Genomic DNA, 20,852 nt, shown 5'->3' with positions numbered 1-20,852 from the left:
TGATGCCGTGGATTGCAGCTGGGTCATCATAGCCCAGATAAAACATAATGTCCTTCAGAGAGGAATCCCCAATCCACAAAAGGTTTTACAGACCAAATTCAACACTTCGGTTTTAATCTAGGTGCTCAGTCATTGGCAGGTACAAATCTGAAAGCACTGGAACCACTCCTATTGAAATTTATCTTGTACTACAAACAACCCTTCCCTTCAGCCTGCAAGCAAACAAGCTCTCCAAAAAAGCTCTCTGTGACAGTATCTTCTCGTGGATAGTGCAGCAGCTTATTTTTGGAAAAGAGAAAAGATATTGGATTTCAGTCTTGCTGTGGGAAACTGCAGCTTTGAGCAGGTTTTTGTGTTATCTGGTTGTAACAATTCTTGTGCTCTGCAATGGTCTGAGCACCGAATGGTGCAGATCTCTCAGATTTTATCACAGAATCCCAAGGGTTGGAAGGGACCTCAAAAGATCATCTAGTCCAACCCCTCTGCAAGAGCAGGGTAACCTAGAGTACATCACTCAGGAACTTGTCCAGGCGGGCCTTGAATATCTCCAATGTAGGAGACTCCACAACCCCCCTTGGCAACCTGTTCCAGTGCTCTGTCACTCTCACAATAAAGAAATTTTTCCTGATGTTCACATGGAACCTCCTATCTTCCAGTTTACACCCATTGCCCCTTGTCCTGTCACTGGAGATCACTGAAAAAATGGGTGATTGTTTTCTTTTTCCATGCAAGGTGTCAGATAAGAAAACAAAAGGAAGAAAATACCTGGAGCAGCAGGATCTAGTAGTTAAAAAGCCTCTTAGAACTAAAGTTTTTTCAGAAACATCTGAAAAGAAATGGTTTGAAATAGTGCTTCCTTCTATATCTACAAATGTTGGGTACCTGGGAGAATGGAGGAACTATGGAATGCTTTACATGTGTCAGAGGATCATGTAAATGTGAATAATGACATCATTCAAATACAATTGCAAAGAGAAAGTGAAGATGGTTTTGCTGCGATAATTCTAGGGTGTTCCCTTTGGAGGCTGAATCAACTCTAAGAGTCCAGGTGGAGACTTGGTCAGAGAAATGAAAATGGAAGTCCATCCCAAACAAACCGGGCAGACAACCATTGCCATTCACAGACAGCAGCAACTGAATTACATTTTGTTAACTGAAAGAGGTCAGCAAGGCTGGAGTGAAACTCAGAATGTGAATGGTTTGAAAAAAAAGTCTGAAAGGGAGCAACATGAGGTCAGAAGGCATTTGGTTTGTGAAAGTCAGACCCACAGGAAGCTTTACATTTTGGAAAGAGCTACATGAATTCCAACAAGACAATCCCAACTGCCTGCATGGGCTGGAAGCACCAGCACAGCACACTTGATGTCAGCAACAGCTCCAAAAGCACAGGTGAATTGTCCACTGGAAGCATGAATGACACATCTACTGAGGATGGAAGAGCCACCGATCTGAGGGCAAACAGGGTTGTGACTCATGTAAAGTTGGACTTCGGAGCCTAAGCACTCATCAGTGTGATTGAGGGTAGTCTGGCTTGTGCTGGTGAGCTCGTCCTCACAAAGTGCATGAACTGACCGTGGAGAGCCACGATGCTCGTTTTGAACAGAAAATCCAGTCCGTGATTAGGTGGAAAAGAGCTACTAACCTAAATTTACATAGTAATAGTTAGCTGTCACAAAGCACTGGGATAATTTCAAGAGATCCATTCACCTGTATTTGCTTCTAGGAAAGCTCTTCGTGGACTATCTCTAATTATTTGTTTTCCATCTTCAAAATGTATACTTGGTAATTTCCCTTTTCTTCACTCCTTGTTGCTGAAAAGCATTGATTTCCAGACATTCAAACTTTTCCATGCACTCATTCAGCCTGACACTTCTTTGCTATGTGTGAAATAGGAATCTGAAAGAAAGCAGTTGTGGATGTTAGAAACCTACTGAGAGGGAAACAGGCTCTGCCAGTATGCTGTGTTTAAGATCTGATCCTCAGAAGTGTTCAGCGTTTTCCACTCCTGTTGTCCTTGTTTCTGTAGGATGGATCTCTGTTAGTTTCTGTGCCACAGCGCCCATTTCTGTTCCTGCTGAGATCTTAGGCTATGAATATTTTATTTTTTCCCCAACAAAACATCTGAGAAGACAGAACTGCTTTCCCCATTCTTTTTCTTCAGTGGAGTTTAAGGTTAGGTGGAGGAAGGGTTGAAGGTGACCTTCTGTGTTTGAAATCAGTGCTGAATTTAATTGCCAAAGTTCAGCCTTCCCTCGCCATCTGGAAGCTGTAGCATCACTGCAAAACATGGACTGATGTCAGGAAAATATTAGCAACCTTTACGGTAATGTCTGACTTCACAAACCACTGCTTAGCTTTTGTGAAACAATTATGAGTGCATGGCTTCAAGAGTTTGTAAATATTTTTAAAGTTTTAAATGTTTTTAAATATTCATAGCCATATTCTTGAGGGAATGGTGCCAGCTTACACTACTTGAGGATTTACCCTCAAGGAGTCTTTTGAATGACACTTGGCAGTAATCATGCAAAGAATGCAACCAAAACGTTCAACCAAAAATTCAACCGTATTTAATTATAGAATCACAGAATCATTTATACAATATATAGGGGTTGGAAAAGACCCTTAATATCGAGTCTAACTGTAAACCTAACAGTGCCAAGGCCACCACTAAACCAGGTCCCTTAGGAAAAAAAAGCCATAGGAAAATGGCCTCAAGCTGCACCAGAGGAGGTTTAGACTGGATATTAGGAACAATTTCTCCCTTGAAAGGGTAGTCAGGCATAGGAACAGGCTGCCCAGGGCAGTGGTAGAGTCACCACCCCTGAAAAGTCATGTAAATGAAGCCCTTCGTGACATGGTTTAGTAGTGGACTTGGCAGTCATGGGGTAAAGGTTTTGACCTCATGATCTTAAAGGTCTTCTCCAGCCTGCTTGATTCTATAGTTCTATGATTCTAGATACCTTTTTCTTTCAAAAGGTGTTGGTTAATGGTGAAAATGAGGCAAGGTCCTCAATTAATGTTAATATACCTAGCTTGCCTTCTTCATCACAAGGTCTCTGGGTAATTCTCTGTTTTCATAACCACAACTGACAGCTGTATACCTTCCATTCTCACCAAAGTGTCCCACTCAGTAGGCCAGAAACAAATCTGAGTGAAGGGTGGGCAGTCTGTGCCACCTGAAGGCTTGGGCACCGATTGCTCCCATAGGCTCCCAAACTTGCAGTCTTAGATGATCAAGGTGCTGTCTAATCTGGGAGCTTAGAAGTGTGCCTTGCACATAATACTGTCCCACATCTCTGTGCTCAGTCTGACATGCTGAGCTGAGACTCATGAATCCGCTATTCGCTTCCTAGCCACGATTCATCTGGCTTCCTCATAGCATAGATACTATTTTTCTCACAAATGGTGTTTTTCTAGTAGCCAGCAATTTGGTTCAACTCCCACATGTGCTCAAAGGAATTTGAACATGGGTCTTTCACCACTTTGATGAAGATGGTGGAAGATGAAGCCCTCAGAACTATACTATACTAAGCCTGTGGCTAGACATGTGAAAGGAAAAGTGGGCATTAGTATATTTTGTGAAGAGAAGCCCAGCAGTCGTTTAAAAGTGTATTCTGGTAGAAACAAATATCTGAATCTCTGTTTCATATTGTGTCAAATGATCAATGCATGAACATTGCAAATATGGCCCTCTCAGAATAACAGGAATCCAGTAACTTCAGGCCCCAGGTGAATAGCATCTACTGAAAGACCAGACTTAGGTATTCTGGGGAGGAAAATCAATAATGTGATTTGAAGATTAACTAGAGCAGGGAGAGTTATCCTTGTTTCTCTTGTCCAAATGCTGTAAGTGCACCAAGAAAGCACCCTTCCTCTCACTGTCAGTGTGTGTTTGTGTTGTGTAGGCAGGCTATCATCCGCCACTCTGGGCACAGAGAAGATCATGCAGGACATAGCAGTGCCTGGTGGCTTGAGCTTGAACTTGGCAGCTAGAGGAGGTGCATTCTCATGCCTGCCCCTGCAAATGGAATTGTCTCAGTGTGTCATGGGTCTGGAGGGAGCGTTCTGGGTAAAAGGCCATAACTGCTGTCTTTGGCTTTATCTGTGGATGGAATGTCAGTCAGGCAGCTCTCATTCTGGGAGGTGGAGTTGTCCTCCCTCCAGACTGATAGTGGGTACCATTCAACATGAGAGAGGCAAGGCTAATCTCCCAGTTTTTAGGAGGTCCTACTCACTGACTTTAGAGCTGTGAACAGGATTTTTAGTGACAACTCTTTCCATAATACGTTTTAAAGTGTTTAGGTGCTTGACTGCTGTTTGCTTTCTTACTGACAACCTACTTCATTTCATCTTCAGTGTAGGAATGGTAGCATTTACCTTAACTCTCTGTGATGCTGGTGAATTACCAAGGATCATGCTTCCTTTTGTTTACACACTTTGCCTATGTTTTTCTCCTATGGATAATGGGAATTCAGCTCAGTGTCCCTTAATCTTTCTTGGAAGAGAAAGGAGCAAAAATGGGCAACATACTGATTCTGCCTGCTCTCAGCTCTGCTTCTTCAGCATCAGAATAATTTCAAAACTGAGAAACGGTAGGAAAGCAGTAGGAGAAGCTAAGACTGTGGGAGTAGTTACTTTATACTGAAAGAACTCTTTTTATTTTGAAACAGACTTTTCAGATCACTGTCAACGAAAGTCTCCAAATTGTTCACAGTATTTTACTCAGGGAGATCACTGTGACCAGGTCAGAAGTTTTGCTGTCATGCATAAAGCAAGACCTGAAAGAAGTTCTACTATGTTTTGGTTTTTTTTTTTTGTTTCCATTTAGGAAACAGCAGTAATCAAGATCAATTAAACCTTTTTTCAAAGGCAGAGGCTCAGGAGTCAGCCCTGTCTGCAGCCGAGCTGCAGGGACTGAGTTAACACACAGTGCAGCCCTGTGTTTTTCACAAGAGGGTGTACCAGCTCCACATCAACTGATGCTCTTGACCAAACCCAGGGGCACTCAGAGCACACTAAGCCAAGCAGTGCTGGGACCTGCATCCTGGGAGGCTTGTCCCATGCTGTTAGTTCTGGCACTTTCTTATTACAGTGCCAATTTTATTGCTGCTTTGAAACTCTCTTTGTTGAAGACAAAATTATTTTCTTCATTCAGAATTATCCCATCTTCAAAGGGATGGATTCCTGCCTGTGGTCCCAGGACCATCTTTAAGGGATGAATGGGAAGTGATGAGTGATGGCAGCAGTCAGCCACGGGGTTGATGAAGTGCAATTGCTTTATTTTCTTGGTAGATGGAAAGATACCTGGGCCTGATCCTGCACATTCTTGTGATAGTTAAACTGCAGGATTGGGCCCTTTCCTTTCCTCTCCAGAGAGGTAGGGAGGAGGCAGTTACTGTTCTCGTGATAAAGACTTACTGCCCTGCCATACTGGGGGTTTCTGTGCATACACCTGCTATAGGGCAAGCTGGCTTGAAAAATGCAGTGTTAGCTATTGCTGTTTGTAGGATGCTGTGGTGGTTTGATGGCACAGAATGATATCTGATTTGATTAAGATTCTGTTGTTTGATTTTTTTTAATTAAGATTGTGCCTCAGAGCAGCATGGATAATTTATTTCTAATACAAAGAAGTTTTAAGGTGATTATCTTCAGTGGCTCTGCCAGCCCCTTGCACCTTTTCCCTGCTAGAGTTTTTAGCCTGATATCCCACTGGCAAAGAGGCTGCTCGCTATGACGCTGGTTTGCCAGCTTCACTTTGCAGCTCACAGAGCTGGCAGACCTTTTCCCAGCCTTCCCAAGGCGCTGGGCGTCCTGCGGTGCCGCGACCGGCGCACGTCGACATCTGAAGCCCCACTCTGGAGCACAGGGCTGCGGCTGGCTGCAGCCCGGCCAGAAGGCTGCGAGGGGCCGAGCATAAACAGAGGCAGCTGGTCACACAGCATGGTGTGGCGGGCCCACGAAACGTGGCAGATGCAGCTTCAGCTGTTATTGGGTACAGAGCATCAGCCTCCAAGCCTGGGTCACATGAAGGACCCGCTTTCACTGTGACAGTACGGTGTCAAACTGCCATTCTTCTTCTGAAGCCTGCCACATCTCCAGAGCAGCAAAGCCCCAGCCTTCAATTCACAGGCCAGGGGACAAACAGATCATGTGTATCAAGGATTATGCATTTACACTAATCTCTGCAGTTACAGGAGAGTTCTGCTTTTGGAGTTTAAGACTTCACTAAAGATCTTTTTTAAAAAAAGATAATTCCACTACAGAGTTAGTGCATACAAAGTGTGGCTTATTATTGCTGACATGAGCTCTGTGCTATAGCAGAAAAGGAATCAGAGTGAATTAACACCTCCATCCAGCACTCTCTTGGTACATCAGTTCATTAATTTCTTTTAGAAAATTCTATTTTGCAAGGTGATCAAAATATTTCAGAGAGAGCTGTTGGCGTTCTGCAAAACCTGCCAGGGTTTCAGGCAGTGGAGTGATGCTAATTGTCAATGGCACCCCACTCAGTTCTTCCCCTCCTGTTACAGACACACTTCATGGTGTTAAATTCCTTTCCTGCATTGCTGTCACCTGCAGAAGCCAAACTGAGCTAAAACTCTTTGTGGCTATCAGTCTAACAGGGCAAAATTCAGATTTGTTATGACATAATACTTATCATTTTGTGATATTTTGCAGGATATATAGTTTATCCATACAGATTTTTTAGTTGCTTATTGCTGTGCCAAAGCACTGCCCTGCAAAGAGTTAAACATTTGAGGAGTCTTGGAATTATAAAAACAGGTTTTGATATCAATAATTTAAAACTTGCTCCTGTAGAATTTAATCAAGAGGCTTAAAAACATCCCAGTGGAGTCTTTGACACTGCGTTTGCATCAGAGGACAGCACACAGTGAGTACACTCTTTGGGGATGAAATGATACATCCCTTCCTATCCTAAAATAAAATAAAATAAAATGTTTTAAAAAATGAAATCTCATTATTTTCCTTTCTTGGGATAATCTTTAACTGAGTAAACAAAACCACAAAAGGAAAATAAAGAGAAATCCTAGTCAAGGCAACAAGGAAAAGCATTGTGATGGGCCAGCTTTAGGTCTGCAACTTGAAAAGCAATTTCTTTAGATCTTTTGCATTCAGGGGACTGCGGTTCTATTTGCCAAGGGATCAGTGGCGGGCATTTGTGAATCGGTATGAATTGAAGCCTGAAGGATCATTGCTTCGTTGCTGGTGTGGGTGTCTATAGAAACTGAGGTAAAAAAAAAAAGGAGAAAAAAAAGGGCTAATATACTATGATGTTCAGAGACTATCCAGTTAGAGATGTTCTCATTCAGCCCTGACCTCTGCTGAAAACCTGGGCTCTTGTGAGCCAGTGAAGACTGCACTGTGACTGTACAACTGTGGTCTGTCACAGGCATTATTTCTTAATCCTGGGTGCACAAAATGAAGCACTGAAGTTGCTCATATTCTGGTGCCTAAATAAAAGCTATGTGATTTTTCAAGGTGTGCATGTGAGGGGATAGACTTAGGTCCATTTCACCTTAACACATCTGGAAATGAAGCTAGTGTTAGGGATCACCAGCACAGTTCATTCTTACTCACTAACTACTGTGTTTTAAGATATCATGGCAACTCGAGTTATGGCTTATGAGCATCACCCTTTTCTGCAGACCCTATCCTTGACTGTTACTGTTGTCCTCCCTGATTATCATCTCAGAAATGTGGGGGGCTTTTATTCATGAAATGAGCCAGCAAAATTGATTTTAAAAAGTTGTCTGCACTTCTCCATTGCAAAAGACTTGTGGGAGAGCCCAAGCACCATTTCTAAAATCCCTTGCAATTTTGCCTTGCTGTACTTCCATCCCAAGCTGGCTGCATAGACTCCTTGATGCAGTCTTGGGAAAAGACCTGCTCTACCAGAGAGGGATTTGTCCTATCTTAAGTCTGGGGCTTGAGATGTGTGGGGCAATTCACAATCCACTGGTGCCCAGTTCTCCCATGGACTGTAGAGGACAGCTGCAGTCAGTGTAGATGCTGAACCTTCAACAGGCTCAAGTAAGGTGAGATGCCCCCATCTCTAGGACTGCAGGCTCCCCTGAAGATGGGTGGCTCACAGTAGGTTTTTACCCTGAATCCTTCACTGAATTTTGCATAAGGGGCCTGCCTGGCTTATAACTCCCTGGGTGGGTTTTATCAGAGGGTTTCGCTTAAGTTGGAAGATTTTCAGAACGCCTCTGATCCAACCCCTGCCCAAGTAGGGCCAGCTCTTGGATCAGACGTGGCTGCTTGGCGCTTTGCTTGGGTAGATCTTGAAAGCCGAGGATGGACCCTGCCCAACCCGACAAAGGATGGCTAAGGGCAGGAGGGAAGGAGCAGTGGGGGTGTATGGAGTGCCTTGCAGTCTGCAGAGAGCACCTGGAAGTCATCTGCAGTAGAGAGCAGAGGCATGGGAAAAAGAGTCTGAAGGAGAAAACTGTACTGCAGGCTATGCTGACACAGGAAAGTTATTCCTAAGAGAACAATTGTCTCACCATTGGTTTAATGTCTGTTTTGTGGGAGAATTCCCTTGTCTTCTGAGCTGCAGGGTTTCCAAGGAGAATCCTGAGCTAGGAGTCAGAGAAAACCCTGAGCTCAGGCACAGGGGGGTGCTGATGGAAAGAAATCGATCCTGATGAGTGGAGGCAGCATTGCAGGATCATTATGAGGTGTCCCCAGGTTGAGTGCATTCAGTACAGATCTTAGAGCCTGTCACTGTGCTGTGAGCATCAGACGCCAGAGTTTAACAATGTTTAAGTCACGTTTTCACACCATCAGAATATATTCCCTTGCATTTACAGATGTAGCTCAGAAATAGCCTGGCTCTTTACAATGTCTGTGTGTTCTTTAAAAATTAGAACTCAGAACACATTTACAACATATCTGGAAGTATCTTAGCAAGCAGTACAGGAGAACTCTTCTAAAACTGATGACACTAATGTGCTGTGCACAGAAAAAATCCTGAATTTTCCTGTTTTTCTCTTTAATATTATTCACTATTCCTATTTACTTTTTAAAATTTACTATAATTTACTATTTGCTTTTTTAAGACCACCATTCCTTAGGACAGGGAACTGTTTTGCAATGTGTGGGCAGCCTGTATATTTAAGAGGCCTGTGGAAACCAGGAACTTCCCACTTACGCTGCCAGATTGTCCAAGATTAAAGGCTGCGTCCATTTTGTATTTGTTCAGAACAAAATGCCCAGCAGCACCAGTTTATGCATGAACATTGGAGATGTCAAAAACATAGTAGGTCAATTTGTCCACTCCTTCTTACAGCCTCATCCCTCTGGAATACCTTCTTCTTCATCCTTTGTCCTGTCTCATCTTAGCAAGTGAAGGGACTTCTGCTGTGGGATTTACACTACAGATTAATGAGCTGCAAAACTTCATGTATGTTTAAATCATTGTATTTGCTCCCCCCTGTTTATATCTCTGCTGTCAATAAGGCGGTGGAGAAGCTAGGGCCAATTCATTTATCAAGTCGCCTTACCAGCAAGATGTGCCTCAGCGTCTGACATGAAAATAAACATCAAAGCTTTAGCACCTGATGTTAGCACAAGGTGCCTTTCCCCTCAAAACATCTGGTCCCCTGGTAAATTGTTCCACTCTCCACTGCTCACCGCACTGCCGCTCCCTCGATCACGGGAAAGCCCTGCCTGGTGCGTGCTGCTATGGGTCTGTTCTCAAGTTGTTGCGGTGCGCCGGCCGTATGATGACAATTAGAAGCAGTTAGTGTGCAGATGAGCCTCGCGAGTGGCAGGTGGTGGGAATGGGGCTCAATTAACTAACATGCACAAAATCCTTTGCTAATGAGGCTGGGCCACCCCAGATGAGCAGGAAAGCATGTGTCGCTGACAGCAACAGAGGATTTGAAACTGAGAGGGAGAGAAACCGGTCAACAGGTATCACTGGCGAGTGAATAAGCCTTTCCAGCTCTCCTGCGGCAGATTAAGTGATGGCTTTAAGTCAGTGAAGAAGAGAGCTGTTTGCCAGAGATCCAGGAAGAACTTCATTTTCCCTGTTTCTAAATTGGCTGTTGCTGTTTCTCTTCCCTGTGTCCTCCCTATTAACCTGCTTTTTCATGAGAGCTGTGGCAATGATTACAGTACAATGTACACTTAAATATCATCCTTCTATATTGCCAAAATACTGATATAAAAGGTAATGGAGGTAAAAAAAAAAAAAAAAATTAGTTTGCTTGGCTTTCAAATCAGATCATTTTAAAGTAATGCAAAAGCTGTGTTTGGGAAGTGTTACTTAAGCCCCTGGCCACTTTACAAGGTATATTTTATTATTTTTTGGCTTTCTCCATTAAGAAGCAATTTGCAGTTAAAGAAGAGAGTTATAGATACCCCATGAGGAAGTTTTGATTTTAGTATTTCATAAGTCAATATTTTACTTTGGACTGAAACTTCTATAGTGCCCAGCCCTAGCAGAAAGTTGTGATTATTATAATTCGATTGGAAATATCAGCTTTGTAAGTGTCTATAAGTTACTTTGAATTAATTTTTCCATGCTTTGTTTCTGACTTCCATCTCCCCAGCTTCCACGTGAATACTTCACGCTGCTGAGTTATTAAGAGCTGAACAGCTTCTTCAATCAGCCTCCTGACAAGTGGCACGTGGGTTTTTTTTTACTGGGAGATAACGGTTAAAGCTTGTATGGCCCTGGGTCAATGGCTGTTACTCTTTACATGCACGCCATTAAATTATCTTGCGTGGCGAGCTGACTCAGTATACAACCAAGTATTTCCTCACGACTTTAGGGGATTCTGCACTCTGGAGTATTTTTGGCTCAAAATCCCTTAAGCACTTTTGTTTGTGTGAAGGTTTTACAGGGATGTTAACCTTAGTGTCCTGGGTAGGCTTTAAAGTAACCCAACTTACCCTTGTAAATGGAATGGGGGAGCAGACTGGTCAGACCTATTTTATATCTTCCTGCTCCAAAGCTGTGTTTGCTGTTTCTGTGGGTTTGAGAGCAGCTGCTCTGTGGGACCCACTTCTGCACTGGTTGGTACATGCAGTAGGGTAGTTTGTAGATAGGTGCCCACTTGAAACAAAATGCTGGTTACTTGAGACCATTATTACATAATGCATGAATATGCAGTTATCTTTTGTAAATGATAAGTTACTATGAGGAAATGAGAGAGAAATACTTAAATACTTCTTACGTTCTGCAGACAAAAAAAGGTGATGTGCAAAATTTTCCAACTGACCCGTAGGAGCCGTTCAAAAAAGATCAACAGAGATTTTGCTTTATTTTTTTTCTGGAAAATGAAATGATATAGAATAAAAATCCTGGTTCAAGACTCTATACTTTTTAGGTAATCCCAGTATAAATAAATGTCTTTGGCCCTAACTAGGAGAAAATGGTACTCCCCAGTTGACATGTTCTACCTTATCTTTCATGCAAGACCAAAGAGAGTACTTTGGTTCAGTGTAAAACTAGAATAACTGTGGGAAAATACTGGAGGATAGACATTACTGACTGCTGCTTTTGAGAAGCAGAGGAAAAGACTCTGAAAGGGAAAACTGCCCCATGCAAACTTTATCACACGTTCGTATTTTGTGTGGCAGCTACCTACTGTGTAGGCCCCCATATAACAAGGACAGTGATGGAGAGTTTTTGTCTGGCTTGGAAAAAAGCTTGCTCAGCTGGCAGAAAAGGGTGTTTTTCATAGGGATAGCCATGGGGGCAAGGGAGAGACACTGGAGAGGGAAAAAGGCTAAGAAAACCCCAACTAAGTCAGGAAGAACAGGTTGCAGAATGAACAGAATGAGCAGGTGTCAAGCAAGGGTGCAAAAGTAGGAAAACCCTCAAAGATGCTGTGTGAGCAGTGGTGCTGGACTGCCACAGGAGCACAGGGCTGTTGACTTGGTGCTGGGGGTGGCTTGTGGCTGTTCTGCTGAAGGCTGCCTAGAAGAGAAGCTTGCTGCGCAGAGGAGGGCTCGGGGCATGCAGAGCCAAATAATCCAGCTCCCCTCCTCAAGCAGACAGAGGGAGATGAATGACATCCCTTGTCAGGCACAAACAATTGGTGCAGGAAGAAGTAATGTCATACCCCAGTACTGTAAAGGAGCCATCTCAAAGGAAGTGGGTAATAGAGAGCAGATAACTGCAATATATCACAATGTAATGCACAGTACCATATATTGAGGTGTCTACATGTGTGCTTAATTTCATCTCAAACAGTTCAGAGTTTGAAAATCAGCCCTGCAAGGGTTTAGCTGCACACCTTCTATGTGCACGAACAGACTGGTGTCTGCATCCCATAGATTGCTTTGCAATTCCCAGGCCTTTGATATCCTGCAGTACAACCCACTGGGATAAAACAAGAATAGTCGGAAGTCATAGGCCTGCCTCTGTTGGATAGGATCTATTCCTATTTTGTCATCCCAAGCTTGAACTATGGAACCTTTTCTGAAGGTCAGCATCTTCTTTACAACAAGGATTCAATGTCCCTGGTGGGTGGCATATGTGCAATGGGCCATGAGAAATGTTCATAGTGTTGAGATTAAAATACCCTCCCAGGCTAGAAGAAATATAATTCTAATTTATAACGTAACTGTGGAGATTGTTAACACATTCCCTTCTCCACTCACATGGATTTTATTTCTATTCTTCCTTTAACACATCTTGTTAGATAAAGTATTGAAGAGAACAAGGCCGCACACAATTTAAGGAGAAAAATGGGGATTCAGTTAAAATCGCTTTTTGGAGGGAAACTTCGACAGTTCTTTTTACTGTAGAGCTATTAACACCTGGATGTGCTACAGCATGTTTTAGGAAAGAAGGAAGGGAAGAAGTGTGTACCATCAGAATGAGGGGCTAAAACCCCAATGACAGAAATTGGTGTTAAAATCTCCAAATGGATGATAAGGATTATAATCTTCCAGCTATCAAAGAGTACTGCTATGTTTTCAGAAGCAGGTGCTTATAATGCGTAATTACTGATATATTGGCTGCAGTGGTGCTGTGCTGATTTACACCAGCTCTGAGCAAGAAGTCAGAAAGCTTGAAAGTTATTTGACAGAAAAAGAAAACCAGTGAATGGGAGGGGGCACATATGAAGGAGTTGAATAAACAGCTGTGCGCGAGGGCAGTATGAAATAAACTCAGCAGAGGGCAACTCAGAAGCTTGTATGAGAGACTGCATCTAAGATAAAGGCAGTTTCTGGGAAAAAGAGCCTGATAGTTTTTTCCTTGTGAGAACTAGATGTGAGATTTCCCTTTTGCAGTATAATCTTGTTAAATATGTTCTGAGTTATGCACCAGGAAGTCAGGCTTTACATCCTCAGTGCGCCCCCTTATACACAGTGGTCACAAACCTTTCTCATGGAAAAGCTTACCTTCTGTAGAAGATAAAATTATGTACACAACTATAGGAGTTTATTGTGAGGTGTCCCTGCCCATGGCAGGGTGGCTGGAACTAGATGATCTTAAGGTCCTTTCCAACCCTAACTGTTCTATGATTCTATAGACTTAAACAGTAAAAGATTATACAATCCCTTCCCCATCCCTTCCTTTACTTTAGAGAGTTGAATACTACCTCGTGAAAACTCTGATGACAAAGCCTTTGCTTTTGGAGAACTTGATTGTAGGTAAGTAGGAAAAGAAAGCTTACACATAGCACACACACAAGGTGTGTGTGGGGGCAAGTAAAATTCATGGTTGCTTCTGTGCAATGAAAATTCAACTCACAGAAAGTTTAGGCTCAACTGCACTTCCTGCCTGTGAACGAGCTGTCAAATTATCTCCATAGGAAGCTGCACCGAGGTATTGTCCTTAATTGCTCTGATAATGCTCCGTTTTGACAGCTGCAATACCTGGCTCTACATGGCTGCTAACAAAAAAGTCAACCATTAAGTATGTTTTATTAAACAGTGACTGATAAATTGTTATCTTTCAGCATCTCCAGCTAATTAAACATGAGGAGTCAAAGTTAATTTGGTGGAAAACATTTCTCGACTTAATGACATTTATGGGCAATTAGGCATGTTGCAGAGAGGAATACACATTTACATTTCAGCCTATTTCCAGTGCTTAACAAGAACCCACCTCTTTCTCCACTGGAGATTTCTTATTCTCTGAGGAATACCTTCGATGCAGACACCACAGGTCCTCTTGTTTTTCTGGAAACCAGCAATCACTTGCCTGAAACAAGCTACCAAACAGTAATGAGGCACACACAGAGATAAAATTAGGCACAATAAAAGCATTTATGCTGTTTAGCCTCCTGTCTTGTCATGGTGAGAATTATGCTTAACTACACAGTAGTGGTGTACCAACTGTCTCTGGGAAATGTTTGTGCCTTTACATGAAGTTTGACAGAGGAATTGGAAAATCAACACACGAATCTTAACCTGTCCCACATTTACTGAAGGAGAAGACAATGTAATCTGTTTCTTTCTAGTTGCTGTGGGCTGAGGAAGCTGGGGAGGAAAACAAGTAGCGGGCCTTGGTAGTGGGCACCTGTGTGCGCCATCTTGACCTCAGGCACGGTCTGCCAGAATGTGCGAGGCGCTGCCCAGCTGACACCTCCTGGCATGGGCAGAGGGCTGGCTTTTGCCCCCATCGCTCAGCAGAAGGCACCCTGCTGAGACCACTGCCTGCTCCTGATGCTCACGAAATCTTGCAAAAATATAGAATCTATATGTAGTGTCAGCATCAGGTTTAGCTGAAATTGGTCAATGGCTCCAACCAATGGCTCCAAAGGCAACATGAGCTGACAAATCCTGGTCACGATACCCCTTTTTCCTCAGGAGTTAAACTACAAACAAAAGGCAGGCTGAGCATGCATTCAGTTTTGCACTGCCAGCACGAGCTGGTTGCTCTGGGACCAGTCCCAGTGGGCCTCAAAGCTGAGGCCGCAGGTATAGAGATGGATAAGCAAAGTCTTACATTTTTCTCATGGATCAAGCAGCATCTCCAGAGCAAGCTGGAGGGCCTCTGAAACAAAATGTTTGGCCAAACTGTTTGAAGAAGTCATTGTGGGCAGATAGAGGTGAAAGCAGAGCCTCCTAAGTGCTCCCTGTGATTTCAGACAGGTGACACCTGCAGGGAACAAACGGAGGTTTTCTGGAGTCTCACACATCAGCATTAGGTCTGGGCCCAAGCAAAACTGGCTTTTGCTCTAAAACTGCACTGCTTTTAGAGGGTGCATTGACTGAACAACAAGTGCTACAGTATATGGTACCTACAGCCAAATGGTGCAATTGTCTAACTTGGTGTTCCTGCCTAGAAAATTAATTTATTTTAAACTGGATATCAGCGATGGCAATATCATGTCACACCAGGTTTTTATCTCTGTACTTTTTAGATCTGACGTGTCTTTATTCTGTTCTTTATATTTTTTCTTCATGGATCAATGTACACCCAAGTCTATGCCAACACTCAAGAAACAGAACCATAGCATAGTTAAGGTTGGAATGTACATGATGTTAATCAATGACCTTCAGCAAGCAAAGCAAGGGCCCGAGTGATTCAGCGGGTGTATCGGTGTGTGGCCCTGGCAGGTGAGCAGCAGCAGCACCGTGGGGTTGTATGCGGCCCTGGAAGCTGGTAATCCACTTTGGAGGGGAGGAGGGCTCCGGGGGTATCCGCCGCCTTGGTCTGTTTGCTCAACTTGCTCTACAATTCAATGTGTGTAAATAAGTAGCCTGGCATTTGTTATACATGAAAGCTGTACACCACTTTACGCGACCGGCCTTTATTTACAGGAGCCGAGTATTAAAATCGTAAATGCCACGGACAATTACTGCTGTAATGACTCGGCCCCTCCACGCTGTCCCTTCAGGACGCTGGATTATTTCTCCTTTCAATTAACGCCACAAGCTCCCGTTGGGGCGAAACCGGCTGTCTGGCAGGGCGGGCTGAATACATGGGTGGCTGGCTTTCACCCCGGCAAAGGCTGGCAGCGCCTCGCCCAGCAACACGCTGCTCCCCGGCTTGAGCCGAGCCCGGCGGCGCAGCCAGAGGCCCGGCAGAGCTCGAGGAGAGCCCGGCCCTTCCGGCCGCTCTCGGCTCTCCCTCAGCACGGGCCGGGCAGCCGCGGGGCCGGCAGGCGGCGCTGCGGCGCGGGACGGCTGAGGCGGCTCTTGCTGCTCCGCTCGCTGTGTCAAGGGGTTAAAGCTCCCCCATTCCAGCTTCCCAGTAAGACACCGCGGCCTTCCCAGTCACTGCCCGTGCCAGGGTGCTCGGGGTTGCAGCGGGAAGAACCGCCAGATCTAGAGCTGCCGGTGAGACACAGAGCTGCCCTGAGCTCCTCCGGGGAAGCAAGTTGACGCAGCTGGGGCTGTTTCTCAATGGCAGAGCATCTTACACATGCGTGGTGGTGGAACGCCACCTTTGGTAGCCACGGCTACAGACCGGGTGAGTTTTCACGCAGCAGTTTGTTGGCTCGTGGCATAAGATATGATTTCACAATGCGGGAATTTCCAGGAATGCCCCGAATCTCTCCTCCTGCTTACTGATTTGTGTGCTTCCAAACCGTTGAGGCGCCAGGGTAGCAGTCTGGACAGCAGCGGGCTTCCCATAACAGTGCATGAAACTACAGAGTGCTTTGCTTCTGCCTCTCCATTCCTCCTACCATCATACCTCAGGCTCTTCTCTTTCCTTTGGCCCATCTTTTTCTCATCGAATCACAGAACGGTTGGGTTGGAAGAAACCTTAAAGCTCATTTAGTTCCAATCCCTCTGCCACAGGCAGAGGCACATTCCACTAGTAACCTGCATTCCAGGCTGCTCCAAGCCTCATCCAACCTGGCATTTTCCAGCATTTACTTTTTAGCTGTTGCCTGCATTGTGCTTCCCCCAGTCCCGTTGCACACTCCTCACTCTGCCTGGGGCATACAAGCAAGGTACCAGCTCAGGGTGCTGGATAGCAGACCTCCCGCAAAGGGGGACTTCCATGGAACAAAGTGCATCAGCTGTGCTTGGCCCTCCAGCAGTGACCTATGCTCCAGCCAAGCTTGCCCAGGCCATTGCTCCTACATGTCTCAGAGACCCGTTTGATTCCATCATCAGCAAGAGAGAGAGGCCATATGGAGAAAAAGGTTTTGTGTGTCCTCTTTTGTACCCTGAGGAATTAACCTATTGGGAGTCAAAGAGAATAAACACAATATTTTATAACATAAGAACAAAACACAAAACTTGTTGCTTAATGCTATTTTTTCCACACACTGTTTAGGTGGGATGAGGGGATAAAGCCCTTTCCTGACAGGGACAATTTAACATGTCGCAGTGCAGGTAAAACAAAATAGTTACGCAGGCAAAGTAATGGGGAAAGCATCTAGTAACGGACTGATGTTCACAAACAGGCATCACATTTTGGCTTGTTTTGTGATCCTGGGTGAAGCATTGAATTCTGTGCTCTTTTTGCCTTTGTTTTCCACCTGTAAACAAGGATTCACACAGCTGGTGTAAGCATAAATTCTGTTGAGTTTGGAGACTGCTCTGTGCTGGAGGTTGGATAGCTGCCTAGATGTATTACCTATTTGTGGGCTTCATGTGATTTTGGCTGCACACAGACAGCAGGGGAGCTACGCTTGTTTTCCAAACCTGGGTAGCTGATAAAGGACTCGCATGCTAGGCATGAGAGCTTCATCTTCAGCTTTGTGCCAGGAGGGCAAGGAAGGCATTTTGCAGGAAAGCTCCAGCCACTATGGCAGCAAGTGCTGGGAAAGCAAACTGGACAAAAGGAAGGTAGGATTTCTTCCCAGGGGTAGTTCTGATTTGTCACTGGCAGTGAAAAAGTTAAAACTCATAGGGTTATTCATGAATTCCGCTTTTTAAAAACATGTCCCATTAAAATGCAGATTTAGTCTTCCATTTGCAAAGAACATAGTTATTTCAAATTCTGTATGGGAATCCTTTTTGTATTTGTATCTTTTGGGTAGAAAGTCCAGCTGCCTCTTGTGAGATTGCACATATCTCTTCAGATGTCAACAAATCATTGAAAAGTGTCAGAAAGGGGGAAATGAAAGATAATTATTCAAACCATGGAGAGCTACTTTGAAAGTGAATAGAATCTGTCAGATAGTCTTTTGAGAACAGCAGTTGGCTGCTTGTATTGGATATATTAAATGGACATATCTAGAGGCAAGTAGTGCTGTTTTAGGTTTGGATCGGTTTAAGTTGGAGGATTTTTCTGGTGGAGGTAGCTGAAACCACCAGAAATTATTGCAGGGAAATTAGCTAAGAAGGTGTTATATAGAATTACGGTGACATGTTAGAAGAAATAGAAAGCTCTGTAAATAAAATGCATGCTCTTTTAGCTAAAGAAACAGAAGCTTTACATATTTGCCTATCATATTTTGAGACTGTAGTGGGATTAAGGACAGGGAGGGTTTGACTAAAATGGAAGTAAATAGTTTGGTGGCAGTGTAAAGGGGCATATCCCTCAAAGAAACATACCACAAAAAGCTTGGAGAAATCACCACTATGCCTGACTAACACAGTATTACTGAGAATGCTTAAACCAACAGTTCTTGCTCTTTAGGAGCAGCCTCACAATGCTGACCCCTGATGCTGCAAAACATGCACCGGTAAGCAACTTTCTAGACATCCGTTGGGATCTCTCATATCCAAAGTCTACAAGCAGACCAGAAATTTGTCTCCTTTTTTTCCCCCAAGAAAGCTGAATAGGTTATATTTCACAGGGCAGAGTACAGCTCAGCAAAAAGCTTTCTGAAACTGATGTAAATGCTTGCTGCTGTAGCTCCCAGGAAAGATGTTAATGGTTTTACTATAACGCTTCAGTAACAGTAAGCATCTGATGGGTACTCCAGACTATCAGTGAGTGCAGTGGTGCAGGCTAATGAATCAGAGGCCATCCCTGCAAGTTCTGTGATTCAGCCACATTGATCCACGTTTGCACAGTCCAACTGCCATAAGTAAAGAAGACTTGGAGCAAATAAAAGATGCAGAAAGAGGTACCCAAGGTGAATACATGCAGGTGGGAAGCTGCAGCCAAGATCTTTCAAGTTTATTTCTTTTAAGTTTGTTTGTTTGGGTTTTTTTCCTCTCTCCTTTTTCATTAGGCTGTCTACCTTGTGCATTTCCTAACTGCCGGTCCATGCTAGGTTGTATGTAAGTGACAGAAAACCCTAAAGCAGCATTACCTTACCTGTGCTTCTGTAGTACTTAATCTACTCCAGTCATTCTTTCTCTTGTGTGGGACAGAAAGATTTTATCTGTGTCCTGCAGCCTTAGAGCAATTGCTGGTTCTGGCACATCGTAATTGACAGCACTTAGTTTTGCTCTCTAACATAAGCCGCACAATCCTTGTCTCCCTCTCCTTTTCTACCTTCTTACAGCAATCTAGTTTTCAGCTTTTGCCTCTTAAAAAAACAATTACAAAATCAGCACACCTGGAAGCCCATGCCAAGTGCAGGTGCTTTATCATAAGCACAATGACTCCTGTTGTCTACCAGATACTTTAAAATCCCTCCTGTCACAACCCATCCCATTAGGTCAGGTCACGGTGCCTAAGAGATGAGAACCAGTCAAGATCTAGATGATCCAGACCGCCTAATGGAAAATCTAACAGAAGTTTTCAAAGTAGCAGTGGTTTTTGCAAGGCTTGACCATAAGTCACATAACTAGATCTCATTAAAAAGTTTCCTTTAGCCTTTTTAAATTCACCTGAATTTCCTAAATTGTTGAACAAGAGCAAATTGAAAGTCTGTGCCTACGTTCAATGTAATCTAATCCTGACCAGTTTATCCCCTTAAAAAAAAAAACCATGATTGAAAGGACATTTTTGCAACATCTGGGCCATTTACATATGTGCCCAAGCAAAAAGATGTGGTCCAGATTTCAGCTCCTCCAAAAGCCAGGAAAGACCAATGATGGGGACTGGGTTCTTGCCACTGCAGATGCAGTTTTCCAATAGGAAGTTTTTGGCCGGGTTCAGTCACCCTCTTTCAGTGTTGTGATGTTGTTATATTTAGCAAAAAAACCTTGCAAATGACCAGACTAAAATGCTGTAGTTCTCAATATTATCTTTGTTTTCACCCCCATCCCTTACCAGCAGGAAACATGGGAGACTGGAGGGTCAAACTGTCCATTTCCTTGCCCTGTGGGAAAAAAAAAAACCAGTAGTTTATGTACAAGATACAAGAAATATTTAAGTAGTGACCCTAGAATACCTACAGCATGCAGTATTTTTCTGTTTCCTGCATTGTCTTCATAGGTTGAGTTTTCTGGAACCCTGCTAGAGAGCCTTTACATTAGCCCTGCCCACTCCTCCAGCAACCTGCATGGGCAGGTCCAGCCCCTTTCCATTGGAGAACTGCCTACACAGCTCTCTAATGATTTTGCTTAAGTTTCTGCTGTGCTGACAAGGAGCACTTTGTTAAGAGTCGAAGGCAACAAAAGCAACTTCCTGGAAGGAAGTAAGTCAGGGGTGATCTAATATGTCTCCTAGTAGATGAATCTCCAGTTCCACTGTGGGCTGGGGCCAGTGCCTGGAGCCATGCAGTGGGTCCACCAGCCTCCTGTTTGGTTGCTTTACAGACAAGTATGGGGAGCAGTGACACCATGGGAGAGCATTAGGCATCTTCATAAGGGAGTCCTCTTCCCCAGTTTCCTCCCACCACCTCCCTGGGAAACCTGTTGTGAAGTGAGAAGCACCTTCTCTCTTTGGTGGTCAAGGGAGCTGCAGTGGGTTGGGGCACCTAACCATTGTACACCTGAAGCCCGGTGTGATGAATCCCAGTGATTTCATTTGTAATACAGTATGGGTGGAGTTCAATTTGCAAGAGAGGTAGCTCCATCCCAACTGCTCATTATTTTACAGGAAAAGCAAAATTTAC

Source organism: Pezoporus occidentalis, unplaced genomic scaffold (genome assembly GCF_034315485.1).
Source record: "Pezoporus occidentalis ecotype Australia unplaced genomic scaffold, CSIRO_AGI_Poc_V1 ctg24, whole genome shotgun sequence".
NCBI lineage: Eukaryota > Metazoa > Chordata > Aves > Psittaciformes > Psittacidae > Pezoporus > Pezoporus occidentalis.
The sequence above is the reverse complement of the archived record's forward strand: the minus strand, read 5'-3'. Positions refer to the sequence as shown.